Source organism: Sesamum indicum, linkage group LG5, assembly GCF_026168435.1.
Source record: "Sesamum indicum cultivar Baizhima isolate 11 linkage group LG5, ASM2616843v1, whole genome shotgun sequence".
In the NCBI taxonomy this organism is placed as follows: Eukaryota; Viridiplantae; Streptophyta; class Magnoliopsida; order Lamiales; family Pedaliaceae; genus Sesamum; species Sesamum indicum.
This window is the reverse complement of record NC_142661.1, coordinates 11,395,842-11,409,016: the sequence shown is the minus strand read 5'-3', so window position 1 is coordinate 11,409,016 and position 13,175 is coordinate 11,395,842. Positions and strand designations below refer to the sequence as shown.

The 13,175-nt window shown below is 38.2% G+C and overlaps 1 pseudogene; it reads right to left on the bottom strand.

Moving 5' to 3' along the window:
• Positions 1 to 8,199: 8,199 nt before the first annotated feature.
• LOC148788118 (secreted RxLR effector protein 161 pseudogene) lies at positions 8,200 to 8,889 on the bottom strand (annotated as a pseudogene).
• Between the last annotated feature and the right edge of the window lie 4,286 nt (positions 8,890 to 13,175).

Below are 13,175 nucleotides of genomic sequence, written 5' to 3'. Positions count from 1 at the left end.
AATGTAATTTGTTCTGTAGAAGGCATACACTAAACATTTACAACCCACCACACCATATAATTTCCAACACTACTATAAATACTAAAATATTATTTTTTTAAAGGGGGACTATTCATTTATTAGACCCATCTCTCATGAAAACAACACCTTTGTTGCGGAAATTGCAATTCACCTGGTGTGCAATTGTGCCGAGGTAAAATTCCCGATTTATTCCTTTAGCAAAAAAACCTCAACCACGTCATAAGAAAATATAAAGATCTAAAAGAATGAATATGACAATCAATTATATAAAACAATAAATTATATAAAGATTATAAAAATTATAACAAGGATATTCAATGAAGCAGAAATTAAAGACAATTATGAGTGTAAGAAAACTTACTTGAAGTTCTGAGAATTTGTATACAAAGATTTTACAGAAAAATTAGATGTACAAAGATACTAATTATCCAAGACATCTTATTTCTGTCAGAAGAAGTGTATGAAGTACAAGAGAAATATCTTTGCAAGAAGAGATGAAGAACAAGAGCAAGCAAATGCTAGAAAGTGTACATGAGAAAAGCTCTCCAAGAATGAGTTGTGTTTTTTTCTTCCAACAAATGCTTCTAGTTATAGAAATATATATATATATATATATATATATATACCTTGTATGGATGTGATAGAAAGTGTCTAGGTTCATTCTATAATTCATAAGGTGATAAATCATTTATTCCAAATAAAGGATGACTAACATGGCACTTTTCAAAAGTGGTAATTGTTGGTCAATAATTTCCTTTCCTTGTATTTTGCAACAAGCTTAATTTTTGGGGTGCTTGGCCGATTTCATTAAAAATAAAATACAAAGCCCAATTAATTTTGATTAAATTTAATTTAATTAAAATCTACCTAATTAAGCCCATCATATATTTAATACAATTAAATATATGAGCCAAATAAGTTCTTATTAATTAATAAGTCCAACTTATTAAATAATAAGGGAATGCACAATATAAATTAATCCTATTAATTTATTCTTGGGCTCCTCCATCCAATTGATCCCTCTCATTAATAAGTAATCCAATTACTTATGGAATTAATTTTCGATTAATTCCTCGTCCCTTCTCGGTCATTTGTGTTTGATTCTTTAAGTTCGCCTTCAACTAGACTTGGGCAAGTATCAAATGCTATTATTAATTAATAATTCTCGATCAATCCTTGACCAAGAAAGCCTATCACCATGGGTGGCCGTATAGTCCATGGCACTAGAGACTTGGCGATATATCCATTTGAACTTTTAGGCTCTTGAGTCCATACGGATATGGTCCTTCCGTCTACCATCTCTCGGTCTTAGTCTAGGGCATGGAATTGGGTGTCAGCTCACATCATAGACTAGGCGTCTATGCTTAGTACTTGAGATCACGTTACGTCAAATTGCTCCACACAGGAACCTCTTTTTTCTTATTCGACCAATGACTGTGGCCATAGGTTTATAGAGCGTAAACGCATCTCCAAGTGCATAGGAAATACCTTTGTCACGTTATAATAGGGGACAGATCCTGTTCTTAAAACTCACTGTCCTTGCAACATGCTTTAACTTCACTGGAAAAGGCTTATGATGACCATGTCCGAGACATGATCACCTCTTGCACAAATCCAAGACACAGTCATCGCATGCGCATGACTGCCGTGATTCTTCAAGTCTGAGGATTACACCCGTACTATAGGATTCGGGAATTCGAGTCATACCGACCAAACTTTCAGTACTTGCATATGGCGATCCCCGCGAGTCAGTTCAGTCAATTTGACACCTAGCCATTCGACCCACTAAGATTGCATAGACGACCCACGTCTATCTCCGATTAAACATGAAATTCATCAAATGAATGCGACACTTAATAAAAGTCTCCGTAGGACACTTAATGCCCATTTTTGAGGTACTCGACTCGGAATATTTCAGAACCAACCTTTAGCAGTTCGTTTCATGACCGCCATCCAATGCACAATCCGATTGTTGCACGGTTGTCAAAGTGGTCTATGGAATTTGTTGTGATGTTGAAAGAAATGCAAACATATGTGTAATGAGCACAACAAATGAAATATAGTAGAGAATACTCATTTTATTCACTGAATAATATTACATGGAGCCGAGTTATTTTCAGAATGGATTACCAGAATGCCAATCTAGTTGGATTTCAGGTTACTTATTCGAACACATGTTAGGATTGATTTGAAGGAATATTATTATGTACCTAGCATGATTAAGAGCATCATTTCTATTCATGTTTTGGACAAAGAAGGTTATGAGTTCAATCATTCAAAACTACTTTTATCTATTGAAGAATGGTTCTTTACACTTGTTGAAACTAATAAATGGCCTTTATATTGTCCCACAGTATAATACGATTATGACTGTTAAAAAAAATGCAAGTCAGATAATTAAGAAAACTCACAGATCTAGCATACAAAGCTTGGTCACATTTGTTAAGATAGAATAAGGAAATTGGTGGACTCAAAGAGTCTAGAAATAGGCGACTTGGACAACCTGCCAGCTTGCGAGTCTTGTCTAAAAGAAAAAATGACCAAGAAGCCCTTAGTAGGATAAAGTAAGCTTGCCCGTGATCTATTCGATTTGATCCATTCAGATGTATGCGTCCTATTTAACACTCAAGCCAGAGGTGGTGGGTTCACATACTTCATAACTTTTACCGATGATCACAATATGGTTATGTTTACTTGATTAAGTGCAAGTCTGAGGCCTTTAAAAAGTTAAAAGAATTCAGACTTCAGAGAACCAAACTGGCTGCAAGATCAAAGCCTTTCGATCGAATCGAGGTGGTGAAAACTTGAGTTGAGAGTTCTTCAACTATCCAAAAGAGAATGAGATTCTCTCTCATTGGACTCCTCCTGGAATGCCACAGTTTAACGGCATTTCTGTAAGGAGAAATCGAACCCTTTTGGACATGGTTCAGTTTATGATGAGCCTCACTAAGTTGCCACTATCCTCTTTTGGTTATGCTACTGAGACGGCAACCAAGTTATTGAACATGGCAGCATCTAACATTGTAGCAAAGACACTAAATGAAATATGGCATGGCAAGCCTGCTTCCTACAATTACCTTAGGGTACGGGTAAATTTCACGTAAGTCAAGAGGCTAGTGGGAGACAAACTAGATTCGAGATCTAATTTGTGTAGGTTCATCAGATATCCAAAGGAAACTGCGGGATATTTATTTTGACAAATTCAGTGTTCCTGGAAAAGGGTTTTCCATCGGATACCTGACGTGGCGAGTTGCTTCTTGAGGAGTCAATTGAAGCAAAGCCTCAAGCAGCAGTAGAATCATCTTCCGTGCCTGTGGTTCAAGTGAAAATATTTCAATTCTTCGTAGGCCAACCAGAGTATCTCAGCTACTTGAGAGATACTATTTACTGGTGACTGGTTAGTTAGATGATGATCCAAAAACTTACGAAGAGTCAATGTCTGACATGAATCGGGAAAGTGGCTTGAGGCCATGGCATCCTAGATGAACTCCATGAGTTCCTACAAGGTATGGACCTTAGTAGACCCACCCAAGGGCTTCAAGCCCACTAGGTGTAAATGGGTTTACAAGTGAAAGCTTGGAGATGATGGAGAGGTGAGTACCTTCAAGGCCAGGCTAGTGGCGAAGGGTTATACTCAGAGACCCGGTGTGGACTTTGAGGGAACTTATTCACCTGTAGCAATGGCCGAATCCATTTGGATTTTGCTTGTCATATCTACATATTATGACTATGAGATATGGCAGATGGATGTGAAAACAACATTCCTTAACAAGTTCATTGAGGAAGAGAACTATATGGATCAACTGATGGATTTCATATCCATAGGAGAAGAGCAAAAGGTTTTTCGTCTGCACAGGTCCATTTATGGACTGAAACAGGCTTTCCATAGTTGGAATATTCGTTTTGATGAAGTCAAAAAAAGTGTTATGATTTTTTCAAGAATGAGTTTGACCCTTGTATATACAAGAAGGTCAGTGGGAGCTTAATTGTATTCCTCGTTCTTTATATAGACAATATCTTGCTCATTGGGAATGATGCCAAGATGTTGGGTGACACAAAATATGGCTTTCTATACAATTCTCCATGAAGGATTTGGGTGATGTTTCCTATATCATTGGCATCAAGATCTACAGAGATAGATTTAGAAGGATATTAGGAATGACCCAAGCCTTGTATATCGAGAAAGTTTTGAAAAGGTTCAAGATGAAAAAATCAAAATGAGGGTCCTTCCTATGAGACACGGCGTTATGCTTTCCAAGACTCAGTCTCCTAAGACTGATGAGCAAAATAGAAAGATGTGTGGCATCCCCTATGCCTCTGCCGTAGGCAACATACAATATGATGTCTAATGCACAAGGCTCGATATTGCATTTGCTCTGGGTGTCACGAGAAGGTATCAGGCATGTGCTGGTGAGCACACTAGACTGTAGTCAAAACCATCCTTAAATACTTGAGAAGGACTCAAGAGATGTTCTTAGTGTACAGTGGTGGAGAGTTGGTACTGGAAAGGTATAGCGATGCTAGCTTCCAGTCTGATGTAGACGATGCAACGTCTCAATCTAGTTTTGTATTCAAGCTAAATGGTGGAGTGGTAGCATGGAAGAGTTCCAAGCAGGATACCACTGCTGATTCCAGTTCAGGCTGAATACATAGAAGCTTCGAAAGCTGCTAAGGAAACGGTTTGGATGAAAAACTACATCCCAGAGTTGGGTGTAGTACCTAGCATTGTCGACCCATAGTTATCTTTTGTGATAATAGTGATGCAATAGCGCAAGCGACAAATCCAAGCACATTCTTAGATGCTACCATCTACTGTGAGAGATGGTGGGCAAAGGTGATGTGGGAGTGGACACATCGTAGAAAATACGGTAGAACCGCTGACCAATCCTGTTTCACAGATTACCCATACTCAACATCTAGATAGGATGGGACTAAGGAAGATGGGTGATTAGCTTTAGGTCAAGTGGAAGATTGTTAGAATAGGTGACCAGAAAGCCAATTAGATTAGCTATTTTATAATCTATTTAAGCAATTTCCTTTTATTTTGTAATATTGAATTAAATGAATACGAGTAAGTATTAATTTGGCCTAACTTTGTTGTTCTTACTCATGTAATTTTCATACATTACAAAATGCCCATAGATCACTAATCGACCAATGAAGTTGGGTTGCGCATTTGATGTCAACTACGAAACCAACTTTCAAAGGTTGGTTCTGAAATATTCCAAGTCGAGAGCCCCGAGAACAGGCATCGAGGGTTCTATTGAGACTTACAGTAAATATTGCGTTCACAAGATGGGTGTTGTGTTTCATAGGCGACAAGCGTATGATGTCTATGCAATTTTAGTGGGTGGTTGACAAAGGTTTGTCAAACCGACAGCACTAACTCGCGGGTAGTCGTCATATGGAAGTCCATGAGGCTTGGTCAGTATGGCTTAAACTCCTCAGCTTCAATAGTATGGGATTTAGTCCTCAAACTTGAGGATCCATGCAATCTCATATATGAGACGACTGTATCTACGGCCTGGTAGGAGATGATAATGTTTTGATATGGTTATTATAAGTCTTGTTCCAGTGTACTCAATGAAAGAGTCGGTATGGCCTAGGAATGTGATGTAAGCGTGAAATAAAAAAATTTAAAACTGGTTCAAAGGGGTGTTCTCTTTGAAATTTTCGGGCATTCGGTGTTTGTCAAAAGCATAATAATAACCATATAAACATGCTATATATGTGGCTAGAGGATGAAACAAAAAGTATATAAACATAATATGAAACTTTACCTTTTGTTTCTTTAGAAAAACGACAACGTGCGTTGTTTCCTTTATGTTCTCCCATTCCGTTCACTTAAAAATTCAAACTATAATTCCTTTTAAGTTTTCCACACCACAAAATAAAAAAGGTGCAGTTCTTTTTCTATTGCTAGATAGAACAAAGAACAAGAAGAAAAATAACTCCAAACACAACACTATTGTTTATTGCTTTTGAATTGGTTTGTGTTCAAATTTGAATCCAATTCAATATAGAACAAAAAGAGAATATTTTTTAGAGAAAATGGAGAGCAAATTGGGCTTTTGTGGCAGTTATGTTGGATATGTGTATAGTTTTGTATATCACATACAATTGAATTCAAAATTTAATAACTACTAAGTTGCCTCCAAGGCAACCTATACAACCACATACATATAACATCCGACCATGATGAAATAACTCCTCCTTCATGTTCATCATGATGAGGAGTTTCTACTCCTTCTTAACTTGCTCCAACCACCCTCAAATGGGCTTGGACTTCAAATATGCACTGTGTTCGATTTAATCAAATTAAGTCAAGCCCAACCAAAGTCCATTGGATAATAATTAATTAAATTAATTTTAACTCAACTAAGTCCAATGATTCACTCAATCTAATTAAATAAATCTAAACCAAAATACTAATTAATTTATCCAATAAATTAATTAAGCCAAACCTAATAAACTAGTCTAATTAATTTAAAGGTGTTAAGCCCAAAAATTGATTAATCCAATTAATTAATTCTTGAGCCATCCATCAAATGGATTTCTAAATAAATGATCCAGTCATTTATATATATTTTCCTTGATTTAATTTAATCCAATTAAATGAATTCATTTCTTCTTGAATTAATTCCACCAATTCCATAGTTATTTGTGTATGACTTTTTATGTTCACCCTCAGCTACACTTGGTCTTGTGTCCAACAAAATGATTAATTAAATACAATTTAATTAATTTATTTTTAATTAACCACTTAACCGGAAATTCCCATCACCATGGGTGGCCGTCTAGCAACTGTCCATGGCACTAGGATTAGGTGAAAGTTAGCGTGAACATTTACATAATGTTTGATTTCAATTTTGCTTCATCTCCGAGATGGCCCAAAACATGGACAATGTTTGCATTGATTTGTTTTAGAAGTTTTGATGGTGTTTTGAGATGTTTTGAAACAATGCTTCATTTATTTTTTGTCAAAATAAGTCTACACTAATTATAAGCCCTACAACTAAAAAATTATATACACACTCATACATATATATAAATGTATATAGAAGAGACATGATTTGACAATGAACAGTAGTTTTTGTCTCCTATTAAAAATCATCAAACATACCATACTTATTTTATATTATCTCCAAAAAAAAATTCAAACATACACACTATCTCTAACACATTCTTATTTATCTTTGTTTTTCTCTCTCTATCTCCACAAAACACATCAAAACAAGTTAAAAATAAAACCAAACATATGTTAGGCTCCCGAGTACCATACGTGTACTGTCCTTCCATCATCTGTCTCCCGATTTAAGTTTAGGGCATAGAATTGGGCGCCGGTTCCCATCTTAGAATAGATACTATGCTCGATAACTCGAGATGTGTTTGTTCTATTGATTGACGTAGAAAATCATTTCCTACTCAACCAATCGTTGTGGCCACAGACTCTAATAGCACGAACCATCTCAAAGCTCATAGGAGACTCGACTATCATATACTGACAAGTGACGGATTCTATCTTGAAACCCACCGTCCTCACTACATATTCTGATTGCACTGAACAAGACTTGTAATGACCACATCCAAGATACGGTCATCTTTCGTCAAACCAAGAGACAACCATCACATGCATGCAACTGCCATGGTTCCTCAAGTCCAAGATCTAATCCCGTACTATCGGAGCTCAAGAAGATCTAGTCATACCGACCAAGCTTACAAGGCTTCCATATAACAACTTCTCGCGAGTTTTTTCAATCGGCTTGACAACCTTATCAACTACCCACTAACATTGCATAGACGTCCAACGTCTGTCGCCGATGAAACATGACACTCATCTAATAAATGCAATTTTAGTTCAAGTCTCAATAGAACACTCGATTCCCAGTTTTGAGGTCCTTGAATTGGAACGTTTCAAACCTAACCTTCAGAAATTGGTTTCATGGCCACCATCCAATGCGCAGCCCAACTACATAGGTTGTACAATGTATTTGTGGGCTTTGTTGTGATGTTAAGCCTATAAATATAATCAGTGAGCACAACAAATACAATAAACAGATAATGAATACTTTATTCATAAACAATGTTACAATTACACCGAAATTGTCAAAACAAATTACATAAAGGCCAATCTAATTGGCTTTTTCGTCACCTATTCTAGCAAACCCCCACTTGACCTTAAAGCCAATCACTCATTATTCTCAAACCCATCTTTCCATGATGTTGAGCATGAGCAATCTGCGACACCGGTTTGGTCAATGGATCTGTTATATTTTCTGCTGATGTGACTCGATCCATCCGAACGTCACCTCTTCCCACCATCTCTCTAAGCAGATGGTAGCATCTAAGAATGTGCTTGGATCTGTGATGAGATCTAGGTTCCTTCACTTGCGCTATAGCCTTATTGTTATCACAAAAGATAACCACTGGCCCAACAAAGCTAAGCACTACACTTAGTCTTGGATATAATTTTTCATCCAAATTGCCTCCTTAACTGCTTCCGAAGCCGCTATGTACTCAACTTCAGTGGTGGAATTCACTGTGGTATTCTACTTGGAACTTTTCAAGCCACTACACCACTATTCAGCCTGAATACAAACCCTGATTGAGACTTGGCATCATCCTCATCAGACTGGAAGCTAGCATCGTTGTAGCCTTCCAGAATTAACCCTCCACCACCATAAACCAAGAACATATCTTTAGTCCTTTTCAGGTACTTAAGTATGGTCTTAACTGCATCTAGTGAGCCTCACGGGCACATGCCTGATATCTGCTCGTTACTCTCAAAGTAAAAGCGACATTTGGCCTTGTGCACTGCATAACATACTGCATGCTGCCTACACCTGAAGCATAAGGTATGTCAAACATTTTTCTAAGCTTTTCATCAGTTTTAGGAGACTGCTTCTTGGATATCTTAACCCTATGCCTCATAGGAACCAATCCTCGTTTGGAGTTTTTCATCTTAAATCTCTTCAAGACTTTCTTAACATACAAGGTTTGGGTCATTCCTAACATCCTTTTAAATCTATCCCGGATAATGTTGATGCCTAGGATGTAGGAAGCCTCACCCAAATCCTTCATGGAGAATTGTGTGGACAATCATGCTTTAGTGTCACCTAACATCTTGATATCATTACCAATGAGCAAGATGTCGTCCACATAAAGCACTACGAACGCAACTGAGCTCCCACTGACCTTCTTGTATACACAAGGGTCAAAGTCGTTCTTGATAAAATCATAACCCCTTATGACCTCATCAAAACGGATATTCCAGCTACCGGAAGCTTGTTTGAGACCATAGATGGACTTTTGGAGGTGGAGGACCTTCTGCTCTTCTCCAACAGATGTGAAACCCACTGTTTGATCTATATAGATGTCTTCCTCAACGAACCCATTAAGGAAGTTGTTTTCACATCCATCTGTCATATTTCATAGTCATACCATACAGCTATGATGAGCATATTCCGAATGGACTTGGCCATGGCTACAAGCGAACATGTCTCCTCAAAATCGACCCTAGGTTCTTTGAGTATACCCTGTAAGCTTGGCCTTAAAGGTAGTAACCTCTCCGTCAGCTCCAAGCTTACATTTGTAGACCCATTTACACCCAACAGTTTAACACCCTTGGGTGGGTCTACTAATGTCGGAGCCTTATTTGAACTCATAGAGTCCATCTCGAATTTCATGGCCTCAACCCATTTCCGAATCGATGTCCAACATCGCTTCTCCATAGGTCTTTGGATCATTATGTAATTGACTAGTCAAACCCAAAAATCCATACATCTCAGGCTGTTGGGACAATCTGGTTGACCTTCGGAGGATAGGAATATTGTCATTGGGAACTATAGGCGCAGATAATGTCACTACATCCATTTGAGGTGTTGCCTCACTGGATTCCTGAAGGAGCAATTCCTCACGTTGGGTATCGTTGGAAAATCTTTTTCCAAGAACACTGCATTTCACGAGACAAAAACCTTTTGTTTAGAGGGATTATAGAAATAATACCATGCAGTTTCCTTAGGATAACCCACGGACCAGCACAAACTAGACCTTGAGTCCAGTTTGTCTCCCACTGGTCTCTTGATATATACAGGGCTACCCCACACTCTCAAGTACTTGTAGGACGTAGGCTTGCCGTGCCATATCTGATATTTCTTCTGGGCCACAGCTTTAGAAGGCGCCATGTTCAACAACTTGGCTGTCGTCTCAAGAGTATATCACCACAAGGATAAGGGCATTTCAGTAAAACTCATCATGGATCGAACCATATCCAATAAGGTTCAATTCCTCCTTTCAGAGACACCGTTAAGTTGTGGCGTTCTAGGAGGAGTTCACTGAGAGAATTCTATTCTTTTTTAGGTAATCTAAGAATTCCCTCCTTAATACTCACCACCTCGATCCAACCGAAGGGTTTCAATTTTGCGACTAGTTTGGTTTTCAACTTCAAGTCTGAACTCTTTAAACCTTTCAAAGGTCTCAAACTTGTACCTCATTAGGTAAACATAACCATACTATGAGCGATCATCGGTAAAGGTTATGAAGTAGGAAAATCTACCTTTGGCTTCTTTATTCAGGGGCCATAAACGTCTGAATGGATCAAATCCAACAGACCGCTAGCAAGCATTCTTTATCCTACAAAAGGCTTCTTGGTCATCATCCGTTTCAGACAAAACTCGCAGACTGGTAGGTAATCCAAATCATCTATCTCTAGACTTTTTGAGTCTACCAACCTTTTAATTCTATCTTGAGAGATGTGACCTAGCCTTGAATGCCAAATCTGTGCATTTCCTTGATTTTACAATATACATTTGTTTTGAGTAGTTATGACGAAATCATGTTGTTGGAGAATATAAAGACTATTATGAAGTTTGCCTAGCAGATGTGAAGAACCATTCTTCATCAAATAAAAATTTTTTATTGATCATAAACTCAAAACTAACATTGTCCAACAATGAAATGGAAATGATATTCTTGATGATGTTAGGTACATAATAGCAATCTTTCATTTCTATCCTAACTTGATCACAAACAGCTAAGCGGACTATCCCTACAGCTTCAGCAGCAACGGCCTTGCTATCGCCAAGTTTCAAGACCACCTCGTCTTTACTTAGCTTTTTGCTTCTTTCCAGCACCTACAAATCATTGCAGATGTGAGCTCCACAGCCAGTGTCCAATATCCAAGAAGCAGAGTTAGTTATCATGTTAACCTCAATAACAGATGTACCTGCACTAGACAGGAGCTTGGGGCACTTCCACTTCCAATGGCCCTTTTTCCCGGCAATACATACAGACATCATTTGACCTTATTAACTTGGAAAGCACCTTCCCTTTACCTTTTCCCATCCCCACCAGGGCAACAAGAGCGCTCAATGCGCTTGCAACGGCATTTGCCTTACCCTTCTTCCTCTTCCAGCGTCTGGCCCCCTTTCCTTTCGCTTTAGACATCGAAGCCTCCCCGACCAACACTGACGGCACAGACTTTTTGGTTGTTGCCTCATATTGGACCAACATGTTAATCAACTCGTTTATGGTCTTCTCAAGCCCATTCATGTTATAGTTTATGACAAACGGATCATAAGAGGGAGGAAGTGACTGGAGGATCACGTCAATGTACGTGTCATTATCAAGCCCAGCTTGAAGATCCTCGAGCTTTTCCATGACGGAAAGCATCTTGATCCCTTGCTCTTGCATAGAGGATCCCTCAGTCATCTTGGTGCCAAAAAATCTTTTGTGGCCGCATATCTAATATGCCTATCTGGAACTGCATAAACCTCTTTCATACGGAGCATTATCGACATGACATCATCGTGCCTATCGTACTATTTTTGGATATCGTTTGTCATTGATGCCATTACGATGCTGCGGACCTTCCAGTTGTCCTCGTGCCACCTTTCAAACTTCACACTTTCATAAGATGTGGACCCCTCCGGCAAGATCCTAGGAAGAAACTTATCCAGAATGTAAGCCTGGTTCCAAAATCGAGGACAATCCTCATATTTCTAAGTCAATCATTATATTTCATTCCATTAAATTTATATGTCTCCAAAATTATGGTTAATGGATTCTTAGGCATCTACATTCAAAATATAAAGCAAAAATTAGCAAATTGATTGTAACATTAAATACAAGTTAAGATTTGGTCTTTAGTCATTAACCGCTCCCACTATTTCTTTAAAAGTCCACCACTCTCAAGTGGGGTTTCGGGAAATCATTTCTTAGTGCGCTTGGGATCCACAAACACAATTCTCTATGTCCCACTTCTATGATTCACAAGGAAAAAAATTTATGGGAGGTAACCATTACCATTCTCATCCAATGAGATCCCCAAGATATTTTGCCTCGCCTCTTCACGTAATCTCGAGGACTCCAAGCGAATCACATTACTAAGCAGTAGGCCCAACCCATCAACCAAATGAATATCTCAACTGTCGGCCCCACGACTCGTGAGACAGCGAAACAAGAGCATATTCTATTTATTCACAATAATAGTGTAGATTTTTTCTATCCCAAATATACCACGACTCGTGAGACCACAAAAGGGTAAAAGTAGCATCTCCACACTACATTATCGTGGATGGAAGGTTTGGAATTATCAAATCATTTGATTTAATTTTATTTTGGACCTAATATTTACTTGGACCATCCAAGTGAGATTTTATGTTAGTTGTGACCGAAACGTCATCATTATAACATTTTGCATGACAAAGTTATAATGATTGAGTATAAATGCATTCCAAACACATCATACGTCAAAAATTAAAACATTTATCACATGCAAAAATAAGCCTAGCACGCCCCTGTTAGATTATCACAAGCCCAATCCTTAGTGACCCACTGAGCCCCGAGTGAGTCTATGGTCAATCTAGGGTGTGGCCTAACTATTAAAACATAGTAACCCATTATCATTCTAATGGGACTTCCTCTTTGTTCTTCTTCCGCCGATGATCCAACAGACCTAGGCCTTCATCTCCTTGGAAGATTATATTTATTCAAAATAAATAAAACCTCACATTCCTAACTACACTCATTACAACTGAAAATGAAAACCCCAATTAGAAGTTGGGGGAGCACAAAAGGAGAGAGAAAGCAAGCCTTATTATTCCAAGCCTAAAAAATGAAAGAAGGAATTAAAACAAAGAAGCACGCAGACCTCA